The sequence below is a fragment of the Palaemon carinicauda genome, chromosome 6 (genome assembly GCF_036898095.1).
Source record: "Palaemon carinicauda isolate YSFRI2023 chromosome 6, ASM3689809v2, whole genome shotgun sequence".
Taxonomy (NCBI): domain Eukaryota; kingdom Metazoa; phylum Arthropoda; class Malacostraca; order Decapoda; family Palaemonidae; genus Palaemon; species Palaemon carinicauda.
This window is the reverse complement of record NC_090730.1, coordinates 111,084,741-111,099,291: the sequence shown is the minus strand read 5'-3', so window position 1 is coordinate 111,099,291 and position 14,551 is coordinate 111,084,741.

The following is a 14,551-nucleotide window of genomic DNA, read 5'->3' as shown; positions in this document are numbered from 1 at the left end:
CTTTTTGCCAGGACCTAGTGTGTATATATACTTGATGTGTCTGTAATAAAGTACTCAGTTGCTTTCATCCCGCTTTTGAGTCCCAACCTAACTCTTGGCTTGTCACATTGGTGACCCCGGAAGACGACTCGCTCCTCCCGCCCACCCCCCCTCACTGTTACTATGGCCACCCCATTGAAACTTTCGTTGTCCTCCAGCACAGAGGCGTTTGTTTGGTTTCAGTGCGCAGAAGTCCAGTTCCGCATCAAGGGCGTGACTCGCTCAACCACCAAAGCAGATTTTGTTCACCCTGCGATACCCGAGGACATCTTCCCGGATTTTTCCGACTGGCTTTGTTAACAAGAAGACACCCCAATAGCATATGACGCCCTCAAAACATACCTTCTACAGCATTACTCGCCGTCGCCAGCCGCCTGTATATCAAATCTTTTTCCGGTCTCTCAACAACCGTTGGGGAACCAAAGGGCATCGCTCGCCCTCAGCGAAATGATCAGTATCGCTCGCCTGCAACCTGCCGCAGATGGCTCGCCTCATTAGTGAACCTACTTCGTGCCCATTGGGTACGCCGTTTAGCCGGACCTGTACGCGATGCAATACCCGATGTCGATAGTTTACCCATAAAGGACTTGATGACCAGAGCCGATGCCCTTATTGACAGCCACTTCATGACCTTAAAGACCTCCATCAACGCCTCCACTCTTGACGAAGAGAGCAACTATTCAACATCAACCGAAGCTCACGTGAAGGCCGTAGGACACACGCCTACCGTGTGACGTGCCGGAGTGGCGACAAAGCCAGCCATCACTCACCACACGCTTGCGCCCCAACCAACGCTTCTACAGCCACTTTCTGCCGCCCATCAGCTGCAGTTTTGCTACTACTAATCTATATTTGGGGCTGCCGGCAAGAAATGTGCCAAGGATTGTCAATGGCCAAAAAATTTGTAAGTAGGCCATCGCTCGTGGCGGTGGCCTCCCGTGTTTCTAATCTTTTCTTATTACATTATGCAGGAACGGGTGTTCTATTTTCGGTAGACACAGGTGCTTGTCGTTTTCTTTTCCCAAGGGAACTCTTTAGGACACGACGTAGTCTGTCTAAGTCTGCCGACGTCTGCCTGGTAGCTACCAACGGATATGCGATACCCACCTACCGTTACGAGAACCTCACATTATCATTTGGAAGCAGCAAATTTAATTGGGAAATTCTCGTTGCTGACGTTACAGTGCCAATCCTCAGTGCGGATTTCCTCTCTCATTTCCACCTTATGGTCGATGATGCTCCCCGACGATTGGTCAATGCAGACTCGCATTTGTCAACACCTCATCAACCCACCCGCTCCAATCTCACTCGCCACATCAGTGCACCCACAGATGCCTACGCCCACCTCCTCACGTCGTACCCGAAATTTTTTCGCCCAGAACTTCGCCAAACGCCTATGGCTCCTGCCAAACACGCAATTTATCGCCATATCAAGACGGCAGGACCCCCAGTATTCGCCAAAATCAGCGTCTGGCACCGGATCGATTGTCAACCGACAAACAGACGTTTGCCGAAATTGAAGAAATGGGCCTTTACCAAAAGACCTCCAGCCCCTGGTCATCACCCTTACACATTGTCCTAAAGAGAGACGGCTTCCTCTATCCGTGTGGGGATTTCAGGCGCCTGAACATGCAAACAGAACTGGATCGCTACCCACTCCCAAACATCGCCGACGTGACCTCCTACCTGTACAAAGCGAATGTTTCTCCCTACTCGAACTCCCGAAGGTTTCATAGGCAACTGATAATACATCAGGTGCCTATGAACCCAGAAGACATCCCCAAGACCACCATCATTACTCTCTTCGGTACATACACCTTCAATTACCCCTGTTTTGACCATCGTAATGCTGGGGCCGCTTTTTAAGGTCTCATGGATGGATATTAGGAGACCTTCCCTTCTGTGTATGTTACGTGGACGACATACTTGTGTTGTCTTCCTCAAAAGAGGAACCCCTCCGTCGCCTGCGCATCGTTCTCGGCCGCCTACAACAAAACGGCCTTGTTATCTGGTACGACAAGTGTACCTTTGGCACCAACGAAGTGTCATTCATAGGTCACCGCATCACTCCTGAAGGAGTCCATCTCCTCCCTGAGAAGGTAGCAGCCATTCAGATCTTCCCCACGCCCTCGACCCTCAAAGTGCTGCAGGAATTCTTAGGTATAATCAACTATTATCACCGTTTTCTGCAAGCTATTGCAGCCACTTTTGCTCCCCTCTACGCCTCCCTCAAGGGCAAGCCGAAAGACCGGAAGTAGGGTCAACTTCAAGAAGTGGCCTTCTGCAACGCAAAGAATGCCCTATCAACCGCTGGTGCTCTCACTTTTCCCGTCCCACATGCCCCTCTCCTTCTCTCTCCACCGATACCAGCGACGTCACTTTTGGTGCAGTACTCGAACAGTTGATCAACGGCTCGCCCGGCCCATTGGCCTTCTTCAGCGGAAAACTGTCCAAGGCAGAATCGGGTGATTCTACCTTCCATCGCGAATTGCTGTCGGTGCACTTGGCTGTCCGTAACCTTCGCCATTTCTTGAAAGGTACGCCCTTCGTCATTCGCACAGATCACATGCCTCTGGTGCACGCTTTCACATGACAGTTTGACGCATGGTCCGCTCGTCTATGCTGACATCTCTCCGCCGTGTCTGAATACAATTGGACCTTCAACACATCCCTGGGAAATTGAATCCCGTTGCCGATGCCCTGTCAAGAAACACGTTGGCTGTCATTCAACTGGGATTGGATTACAATGCCTTGGTTGAAGCCCAATGACAGGATCCAGAGTATCAAGCATGCAGGACATCCTGTACATCCCCCAGTGCGGAAGATATCTCTCTTGACGACTCCAACACCAACCTCCTCTGTGATGTAAGTACTGGTAGACCACAACTGTGGATTCTTGCTCTCATGCACCGACAGGTGTTTGATTTCATTCACAGCCTTTCACATCCCTCGCGCCGTTCTACTGCACAGCTGCTGAAGACAAAGTTCATTTGGCACGGCATTACTTAGGATGCTAAGGATTGGTTCTGTGCCTGTACTTCTTGCCAAACTTCCAAAGTACATCGACACACGGATTCAGGAGTGGGCACCTTTCCTCAACCTCAGCGTCGTTTCGGTCACATTCATGTTGACCTTGAAGGGCCCCTACCCACATCACAAGGACATTGTTATCTGTTTACCGTCATCTACCGCTCCACTTATTGGCCTGAAGCCATTCCCATGGAAACTGCAACGTCCGCCTCATGTACATCTGCCTTACTCACAGGATGGATAGCAAGATTTGGTATCCCTTTGCATATTACTTCTGACAAGGGTACCACTTTCACCTCTCAATTGTAGACATCATTAGCGAATTTCCTGGCATCACCCTACATCAGACCACTGCCTACAACCCCGCTGCCAATGTAATGGTTGAAAATTGTCATCGCATCCTCAAAGCAGCTTTGATGTCCTGCTGCAAGGACTTCAACTGATTTACCCAGCTTCCCCTGGTCCTCCTGGGACTAAGGATAACTCCTAAAGACTCCCTGAACATCTTGGCAGCTGAAATGGTATAAGGCGACCCGTTGGTCATCCTTGCCGCATTTTTTCCTTCTGCAACCTCCTCCGATGATCTCGAGCGCATACATCATGTCATGGGAAAATTTACTCCATGCAGCCAGACTTACAAAACCCCAGTGAAGCATCACATACCAACAGACTTGCACTTTGCAACGCAGGTCCCCTTACACAGGCCTTTTCCTTGTGATCCGGAGCAATCCGAATGCATTCCTACTAAACATTTGTGGCACAGAAGACTAGGTTTCCATTGATCGTCTAAAACCTGCTTATCTCCTATCAGATGATTCGCCTACAGTTCACCTCTCTAGATCAGGGCACCCTATTTAACATGTACAGTATGTTCTTTTTACGGGGGAAGCCATGTACCACCCATGTGTCACACGATCGTACATAGTAACAAAGTTTATCTTTTTTTATATAATATCCTTTGTATCTTCGCTCTCCCGCGCACTGACAGCAACTTGCATGAACCTGTGTGCCAATTTCTCATTTTCAGAACCAGAACCAGTTGCCGGTTGGACAAGAAATAGCATGTTGTATTTTTGGTTCGTCACAATCTCCAACCCTCAGGGGCCTCCACGGGCAGAGTTCACATCCCATTAGCCAAGTGGTAATCAAAGGGCATCTCAGATGATCCCGGTATTTTTTTTTTCCTTGGGTTTTCTTGTAGTTGCCTACAATTTCTTTATATTATTATGTGTTTATCTTGAATACGTTTACTTACCCATGTGTATACAAAAAAAAAAAAAAATATATATATATATATATATATATATATATATATATATATATATATATATATATATATATATATATATATATATATATATATATACATATATATATATATATATATATATATATATATATATATATATATATATATATATATAGATGCATTCACGCCTATGTGTGTATATATATATATATATATATATATATATATATATATATATATATATATATATATATATATATATATATATGTATATATATATATAAATATATATATATATATATATATATATATATATATATATATATATATATATATATATATATATATATGTATGTATATATATGTATATATATATGTATATATATACATATATATATATATATATATATATATATATATATATATATATATATATATATATATATTTATATATATATACAGTATATATATATATATATATATATATATATATATATATATATATATATATATATATATATATATAAGTGACTACAATGCATATACAATGATACATAAATGTATATGATAACATAGATCAGAGAAAATAATATCACAGAAATATATAGTATGAGGTATGTAATTCTTTGAGAGAAAATCAGGTGTCGCTAAGGTCAAGTCTGATTATAGAAATTAAAATTTATGAAGATTGCACATTTCTTCGCATAAACACTAAATACAGAGTTGGTACATTTGATGTTCTATATGTTAATTTTTATCAAAACTTTCCTTTATAAAACTGGACTTTTTTTAAGAGCTTTGTTAGATTGACGATATACAATTTGCAGCTGTCAGAAGAGGTCTTTGTGAGTTCTGTTTTTATTGTGTTATTGCACTTACATGTTACATTAATGTTGAAATATCTTTGAAAGGGTTTTATTGCAATAAAAGTAAGATTTCTTTTGCATTATAGTGTTTTGGGTGTTCTTAATGCATAATCTAGTACAATTTCAAGGTACTTCAACTACTTGCCTATAGTCATAATCTCCTTTGTTTCATGATCAATAGTTTAAGGGTTGCAAACTCATAACGTTCTCAAAAACATTGAAGTCAGCATATTTCCTAACTTTATCACTTTTGTATGAGTAGAAATGCACATGCGCAGAGATGTTGGTAGGTTTTCTGTCTACATTAAAATTGAAAAGAGGTTAACTACAATAAACTACAACTACATCCCAACTCTACAGTACAATCTATTGATGGTACCAAACCCTTCGATCTGCCAAAAAAGATATCTAAATTTTCATTAGTTGCTCACACATATTGTATTGTCATCAATATAGTGAAACCATTTTTGATTATCAGGTAAAATGCTACTTAAGATTCTGCTTGAAATAATTCATATATAGGTGATGTTCAATACTGGACAAAAGAGGTTTCACACGACCATAAAAAACATTTGTGTTAATAATTTCCAATTACATATTTTTTTTTAATTAATTCTATTTCGGTATTATTAAAAAAGAGTAAAATCAATTATTGATTCTGTAAGGTATGAGAGGGAAATTCTTGCGCACCATCTAAGGTAACTTTAGTAAATAATGATAAAACGTCATAACTGACAAGGCTACCTAATATGTATTTAATAGACGGATAGGTTTGCCTAAAACGCATTGGTGTTACTGACTAATGCACACACAAACAAAGCCACGCCAACACCTGAAAATATAAGACACCTCAGGCGTCTCAAACAGTTGACCTAACCCCGCCAGGACTTCTCTCTGCTCGGAGGAAGGATGCTGGTGTCTGGTACAACACATGAACAAACGCTAACGGGGTCTTGGCGATGTCAGGGAAGGCAGCCGATGGGAACTACGGACTACCCGAAAACCAAAGCAAGGTCATTAATGAAGAAAGCAACTGTGCTTACGCCATAAAAATGAAAAAAAAACACATTAATCAAAGATGAATTATTTAATTTGCTAATGAAATCTACATTCTCTTATTTACATTTGACTCTGAGATGGTGCCAACCAAAAGATTAAAGATATTAACTTGGTATTTAGATAAGTTTTATGATGGCAAATTCGCAGAACTAATCCTTAAGTTTCGTTTTGGAAGAACCCAGGTGTATATGGTTGAGCACTATGAAGAATGAAGTAGGAGATGATGAATGGAGAAGTATTAATTTAGAAGCTTAAGATAGAGTTGACTGGCGAAATGTAACCAAGGTCCTTCACGTTAAAAGGGTAGGAGGAGATGATTATGATGATGATGAATTCGGCAATAAACAGAGATAAGAGTTGATTCAGACTCGTATTTCTCCTTATAGCCCAATCGGTATTGTCCTCGACTGTCATTCCGATTTCGACTCGGCAGGGGTTAGAATCCTTCCCATGCCATAAATTCTTACCATGAGATTATAGTAATTTTCCCTCTGGTATATGATCACGAGGCTGAACGAGATCGATATTAGTAATCTTTTGTGCCTTATTTGAAGTTATGATGAATTTGACACACACATACAGAATATTCTAACAACATGTAAATAAAAGATATGGACATGGGCAGGATATATAATAAGAATAAAAGAATGGGTCTCTTGAGATTGCAAAATAAACCGGGGAAGGAAGAGAAGACGATGGATTGACAAACTAAGAAAGTTTACGGGTGTATACTCACATAGCAAGAGCATAAACAGACGTAAGTGAAAGGACATGTCTGAGGTATTTGTTCTGAATTGAACCAGTAACGGCTGATGATATATACGTACAATATATATATATATATATATATATATATATGTATATATATATATATATATATATATATATATATATATATATATATATATATATATATATATATATATATATATATTTATATATATATACATATATATATATATATATATATATATATATATATATATATATATATATATATATTTATGTCTGTGTGTGTGCGCGTGTGCGTTCGTGTGTGTTTGTGTATGTGTATATATTTATATATATATTGATGAAAAGATGAATATACATAAACATGTTTATGTATGTATAAATGTATATAATATTGTAGGTAAGGATGTATGCATGGATATATTTATATACATAACTTATAAGCTGTGTGCAGGAGCCATGGTTCAACGATTTCCATTGCTTAAATACGATGACTGTTATGTGTTCCTGATATGGGGAAGTGTCTCATATACCCTATAAACAAGAAGCCCTTGAGGAATATGTAAGACAACTGTGCTTGGAGCAGAATGATGAAGAATTTGCTAAGGGCTAATTCAATATGGAATGAAATATGTCGAATAAAAGATGTGGGACAGGGACATGTTTTAGTATTATCAAGTGTCACGTGAAAACTAATTCTACATCATTTGCACTGAAAGACAATACGGAAAAGTCAGTGAACCTTTTATTAATGAATTGACTTTCGATACAATTGAGGTTCATCTTATACATTCATCACAAAATAGCTGAATTACATGGGGCTAACTATTATTAGAACCAGTATTGGAATGATTTGATTTTATACAACGAAGTAAAAAGCTATTTCTTTTATCTATAATTGTCGTTAAAGAAATCTAAATTAATCTTTTTAGTCCATATGATATTCCATATTATACAACTAATTCGCACAATATGTGAAAAGACGTCAATAACCCAATATAGATTGAAAATCTATGAAGTGATTATCTAGTACATTTGTCTATTTGTTAACCTTTATCTTAGCACAATATATGATTCAAGAACTTATCTTTTTTATAGGGAAAAAGGCATAACTTTTTCCCCATCAGAATTTATTAAAACAATGGAAAGCGACTTACCCGGTCTTTTTTTATCCAGAGATATGCATACACAATTTGGTTTATATATGAAATGTATTGCGTATATATTCATGAACAAATGTATAGCTTGGTCGTCGGCTATCTATCAGAATACTGGTATGCAAATCATACAAAGGAAGAAAAGGGCGGAGGAGTGAGAAAAGAAAATAGCCATGATTATTTACAAAGGAAATAGGGATGCACTACAATTTGAAAAGAACCTAGTAATTTGTGGACCTGAGATATTTATAATAAATTTGTAGAAGGTATGGAAAAGTCAAGAAATTTTTTTAAGATAGATAATTTTTAGTTAATTTTCATGCCAGGACAACTATATTTGGAAAACGATGCATAGGAATAATTATACTAGACATATGAGGGTCTTAGGTAATCGTTTAGTGGTGTTGCAGGACAAACCACCAGAGAAGCGCAATGAACTTTAAAATAGCTGTGTTGAAGAATTTAGATTAAACGTTGTTGCTTATCAAGAATTAGTCCTGAGCCCTTTACTTTGAAGGAAGCTAGACAGATGGAAGGAAAAGGGTATATTCTGACAAGATGTAATTTGCAAATTATCTAGTAATAGAAGCAAAATCAGAAATATAAATATTTTTTGGAAAGACTGAAGAGTGGAATGGAGAGGATTGAAACCTCAACGTAGACAAACTACATCTTAGGTAAGGGAAGAGAGCAAAGGAAATATTAGCCAGGTGAGTGGCCGTATGGATGTTGGGGGAATAGAATGAGAGTGACCATGGTACCGTGTGTAAAATGTGTCATAAGATATAACTTTCAAAAGCATATCTCGGAGTATAAAAATTTTATAGCATATATCTTTCAAGGGCATATCTCAGAATATAAAGGTGTCATGGGATATATCTTTCAAGGGCATATCTCGGAATGTAAAAGGTGTCGTAGGATATATTTTTCAAGGGCAATTCTCACAATATAAAGGTGTCATAGGATATATCTTTCAAGGGCATATCTCCGAATATAAGGGGGTCAAAGAATATAACTTTCAAGGGCATATCTCAGATTATAAAGATGTTATAGGATATATCTTTTAAAGGCATATATCGGATTTTAAAGGTGTCATAGCATATATCTTTCAAGTACAATTCTTGGAATATAAAGGTGTCATAGGATATATCTTTCAACGGCAATTCTTGGAATATGAAGGTGTCATAGCATTTATCTTTCAAGAGCATATCTCGGAATATAAAGGTGTCATAGCATGTATCTTTCAAGGGAATATCTCGGAATATAAAGGTGTCATAGTATATATCTTTCAAGGGCATATCTCAGAATTTGAAGGTGTCTTGGGATATATCTTTCTAGGGCATCTCTCGGGATATAAAGGTGTCATAAGATATATCTTTCAAGGACAATTCTCGGAGTGTAAAGGTGTCATTGGATATATCATTCAAGGTATATCTCGGAATATAAAGGTGTCATAGGATATATCTTTCAAGAGCAATTCTCGTAATATAAAGGTGTCATAGGATATATCTTTCAAGGGCATATCTCGAAGTATAAAGATGCTATATCATTTATCTTTCAAGGGCATATCTTGGAATATAAGGGTGTCATGGGATATATCTTTCAAGGGCATATCTCTGAATATAAAGGTGTCATAGGATATATCTTTCAAAAGCAATCCTTGAAATAGAAAGGTGTCATAGCATATATCTTTCTAGGGCAATTCTTGGAATATAGAGGTGCCATAGGATATATCTTTCAAGGGCATATCTCGAAGTATAAAGGTGTCATAAGTATATCTTTCTAGGGCATATCTCGGAATATAAGGGTGCCATAGGATATATCTTTCAAGGGTATATCTCGGAATATAAAGGTGCCATAGTATATAACTTTCAAAGGCCATTCTCGGAATATAAAGGTGTCATAATATATATCTTTCAAGGGTAATTCTCGGAATGTAAAGGTGTCATAGGATATATCTTTCAAGGGTATATCTCGGAATATAAAGGTGTCATAGGATATATCTTTCAAGAGCAATTATCGGAATATAAAGGTGTCATAGGATATATCTTTCAAGGGCATATCTCGAAGTATAAAGATGCTATATCATTTATCTTTCAAGGGCATATCTTGGAATATAAGAGTGTCATTGGATATATCTTTCAAGGGCATATCTCTGAATATAAAGGTGTCATAGGATATATCTTTCATAGGTAATCCTTGAAATAGAAAGGTGTCATAGCATATATCTTTCTAGGGCAATTCTTGGAATATAGATGTGCCATAGGATATATCTTTCAAGGGCATATCTCGAAGTATAAAGGTGTCATAGGTACATCTTTCTAGGGCATATCTCGGAATATAAGGGTGTCATAGGATATATCTTTCAAGGGTATATCTCGGAATATAAAGGTGCCATAGTATATAACTTTCAAAGGCAATTCTTGGAATATAAAGGTGTCTTAGGATATATCTTTCAACGGCAGTTCTTGGAATATAAAGGTGTCATAGGATATATCATTCACGGTCATATCTCGAAGTATAAAGGTGTCATAGATATATCTATTAAGGGCATATCTCGGAATATAAAGGAGTTCATATCTCGGAATATAAAGGGGTCATAGGATATATCTTTCAAGGGCATACCTCGAAGTATAAAGGTATCATAGGATTTATCTTTCAAGGGCATATATCGGGATATAAGGGTGTCATAGAATACATCTTTTAAAGGCCTAACTCGGAATATAAAGGTATCATAGGATATATCTTTCAAGGGCAATTCTTGAAATGTAACGATGTCATAACATATATCTTTCAAGGGTAATTCTTGGAATATAAAGGTGTCATAAGATACATCTTTCAATAGAAATTCTTGGAATATACAGGTGTCAGAGGATATATCTTTCAAGGGCATACCTCGAAGTATAAAGGTATCATAGGATTTATCTTTCAATGACATATATCGGAATATAAGGGTGTCATAGGATATATCCTTCAAGGGCATATCTTTGAATATAAAGGTATCAAAGGATATATCTTTCAAGGGCAATTCTTGGAATATAAAGGTGTCATAGGATATATCTTTCAAGGGCAATTCTTGGAATATAAATGTGTCATAGGATATATATTTTAAGAGCATATCTCGGAATATAAAGGTGTCATAAAATATATCTTTCAAGGGCATATCTCGGAATATAAAGGTGTCATAGGATATATCTTTCAAGGGCAATTCTTGAAATATAAAGGTGTCATAGGATATATCTTTCAAGGGCAATTCTTGGAATATAAATGTGTCATAGTATATATCTTTCAAGGGAAATTTTTGGAATATAAAGGTGTCATAGGATATATATTTTAAGAGCATATCTCGGAATATAAAGGTGTCATAAAATATATCTTTCAAGGGCATATCTCGGAATATAAAGGTGTCATAGGATATATCTTTTGTTGGCGTATCTCGGAATATAAAGGTGTCTTAGGATATATCTTTCAAGGGCATATCTCGGAATATATATGTATGTATATATATATATATATATATATATATATATATATATATATATATATATATATATATATATATATATATATATATATATATATATATATATAAAACATTTCTCCTCTCGGAGGATACAGTCGACTGCAAAGCAATTATTGTATAAAGAGGCTGAAGAGGAGTAGTAGATTGCTTAACTTCTGATACATAAAAATAACTTGACAGACTATATCGAAATCTGAGATCTGTTTATGGCCTGTTCTATTTTATTGAGCAAACAATTGGATGCCAACAATGGAAATGGGGAATATTTTACAAAGGCCTGACCATAGAATGCTAAGATTTATGACCAGATTAACCTATCTGCTGTCCAGTTTCTGGATAATAGAGATATCAAATTATATGATGGTTTGGACATTGGAAGAATGATAAGAGCGAATAAAAAAAGTGGCATCCGTGAAAGTAGTATGAATGAGATTAATATTGAGTCACAAGGAATTATTAGAAATGTAAAGATAAAGGCCTAAACCTTTGGATAATTAAGGCGTTAAGAGCACAAAGACAGATTAGAGCAAAGTATAACTAATTTCATGATTAACCCTAAATAAAATAAAGTTGCATAACCTCGGTAATGATTAAAATAACTATTCATGAATTTTTAAACATTTACGTTGATCATGGACATATACATTACATTGGTACTAATACATATATATATATATATATATATATAGATATATATATATATATATATATATATATATATATATATATATATACATATATATATATATATATATATATATATATATATATATATATATATACATATATATATATATATATATATATATATATATATATATATATACATATATATATATATATATATATATATATATATATATATATATATATATATATATATATATTTATATATATACGTATATGTATATATATATATATATATATATATATATATATATATATATATATATATATATTATATATATATATATATTTATATATATATATATATATATATATATATATATATATATATTTATATATATATATATATATATATATATATATATATATATAAATATGTGTGTGTGTGTTTGTATGTGTGTGTGTTTGTATATACACACTTATATATATATACCTATATATATATATATATATATATATATATATATGTATATATATATATATTTATATATATGTATATATATATACTGAGAGAGAGAGAGAGAGAGAGAGAGAGAGAGAGAGAGAGAGAGAGAGAGAGAGAGAGATTCTCACTAACGAATACAAGTCGAGGTAAAGTAGGCATTTTGTAAAGATTTCCAGAGTCTTGGAAAACTTACAAGGTAAAAAAAAAAAGGGCAATAATGTTACATATAAAACCATTCAACACTATGAACATCCCTTTCCCATTAAGGTAGAAAAAGAGATAATATGTATCTTGTAATGTAGAACTAACATTTTGAATGAAAAGAAAATAATGTTGCAGCTAGATAATGAATAGATAATGTAAAATTTGAGAGGACAGTTTGTTATAAAATTTTATCTCTGCAAAACTGGAAAGAAAAAAAGAGCGGTAATGTGTTGAATATAAAGCGTACATCGGATGAGTTGAGTAATAATATGATTCATGTAGAACATGAGAATGGAATGAAACAAATGAAAATGTTCTTAGTCGAGGTACACATTTCATCTGAATAATAAAGATCGTGAAGGTAATCTGTAGTCTAATATTATAACGATAAAGTAAATATGTAAAAATTTGCACCCATATTGTTTGACCATGGCGAGCTGTCAATCTAGAAAAATACACTATAAAAGAGAGAGAGAGAGAGAGAGAGAGAGAGAGAGAGAGAGAGAGAGAGAGAGAGAGAGAGAGAGAGAGAGAGAGAGAGAGGGAGAGATTTATAGGATGGGTTTTAGAGAATTTTGTTACAGGAGGACTCATTTTGATTTTATTTATTTGCTGGATGTACCACATAGACTGATCAAACTGTCAAGTTTGGAACAAAACTTGAATTAGAATGAGGGTTCTTGGTACCTGTTAGCTGCTATCCAGTAAAGCGTACTCCTTCTCATCCATGTGAACAGATTTTTTCACATTTAAGCTACATTCTCAGTCCCACCATCCCCCACAAGCCCACTTCCACGTTTCACAAGACTGATGACGAATATTTTTTTGGGTTTTGAACTGGTCTATGAATTTGAATGTGTACCGGGAATGTTAATTCTGGCTAAGGAGACTGGAGGCCGGGGCACATAAATATGGTGAATACATTTTGTTTGGATCATATATATTCCTATTCCATATCTTAAAAATCAATGAAAGTGTTATTTTGGAATTTGTTTTAACATCATGAATAGTGTAACTAATTAATGCTTTATTGAGTTTATTAGGTATCCAGTCACATTTTATAGTATTCATACAAGGTGGCTATGAATAATGCATAAACTTCACACACTAGCTTAAAGATGCCGATTGTAAAATCATATGGTAATTAACCCTTTTATGCGGAAGAAAATTTAGAACTTGGGAAAACCATGGCAAAAAGAATTAAGTAATTATAATTGAACAAGACATCAAAGAAGAGGCCATTACTAACGAGTAAAATTGAAACGATTATTTAGTCAGGTTTAAAATGAAGAATATAGAATGCTCCGCTTTACAAATTTTGGTTATCTAAAAAGTAAGTAAATCTTACTAAATATAGAACACTTTGATGCAAAGATTAATAATGAAATGTTAAATGAAAAATAGTCTTCAAACGTTTGTGATGTATACTAGTGTTTTGAATTTTTAATGAACTTCATAGATGTGTTTTGAGACTTAGGCTACTCTCATTTATTTTTCCGAGTTCTAATAAAAAACCTATTTCTAATTACTGTAAAATTTATCAGTTGAATAAGAAACTAG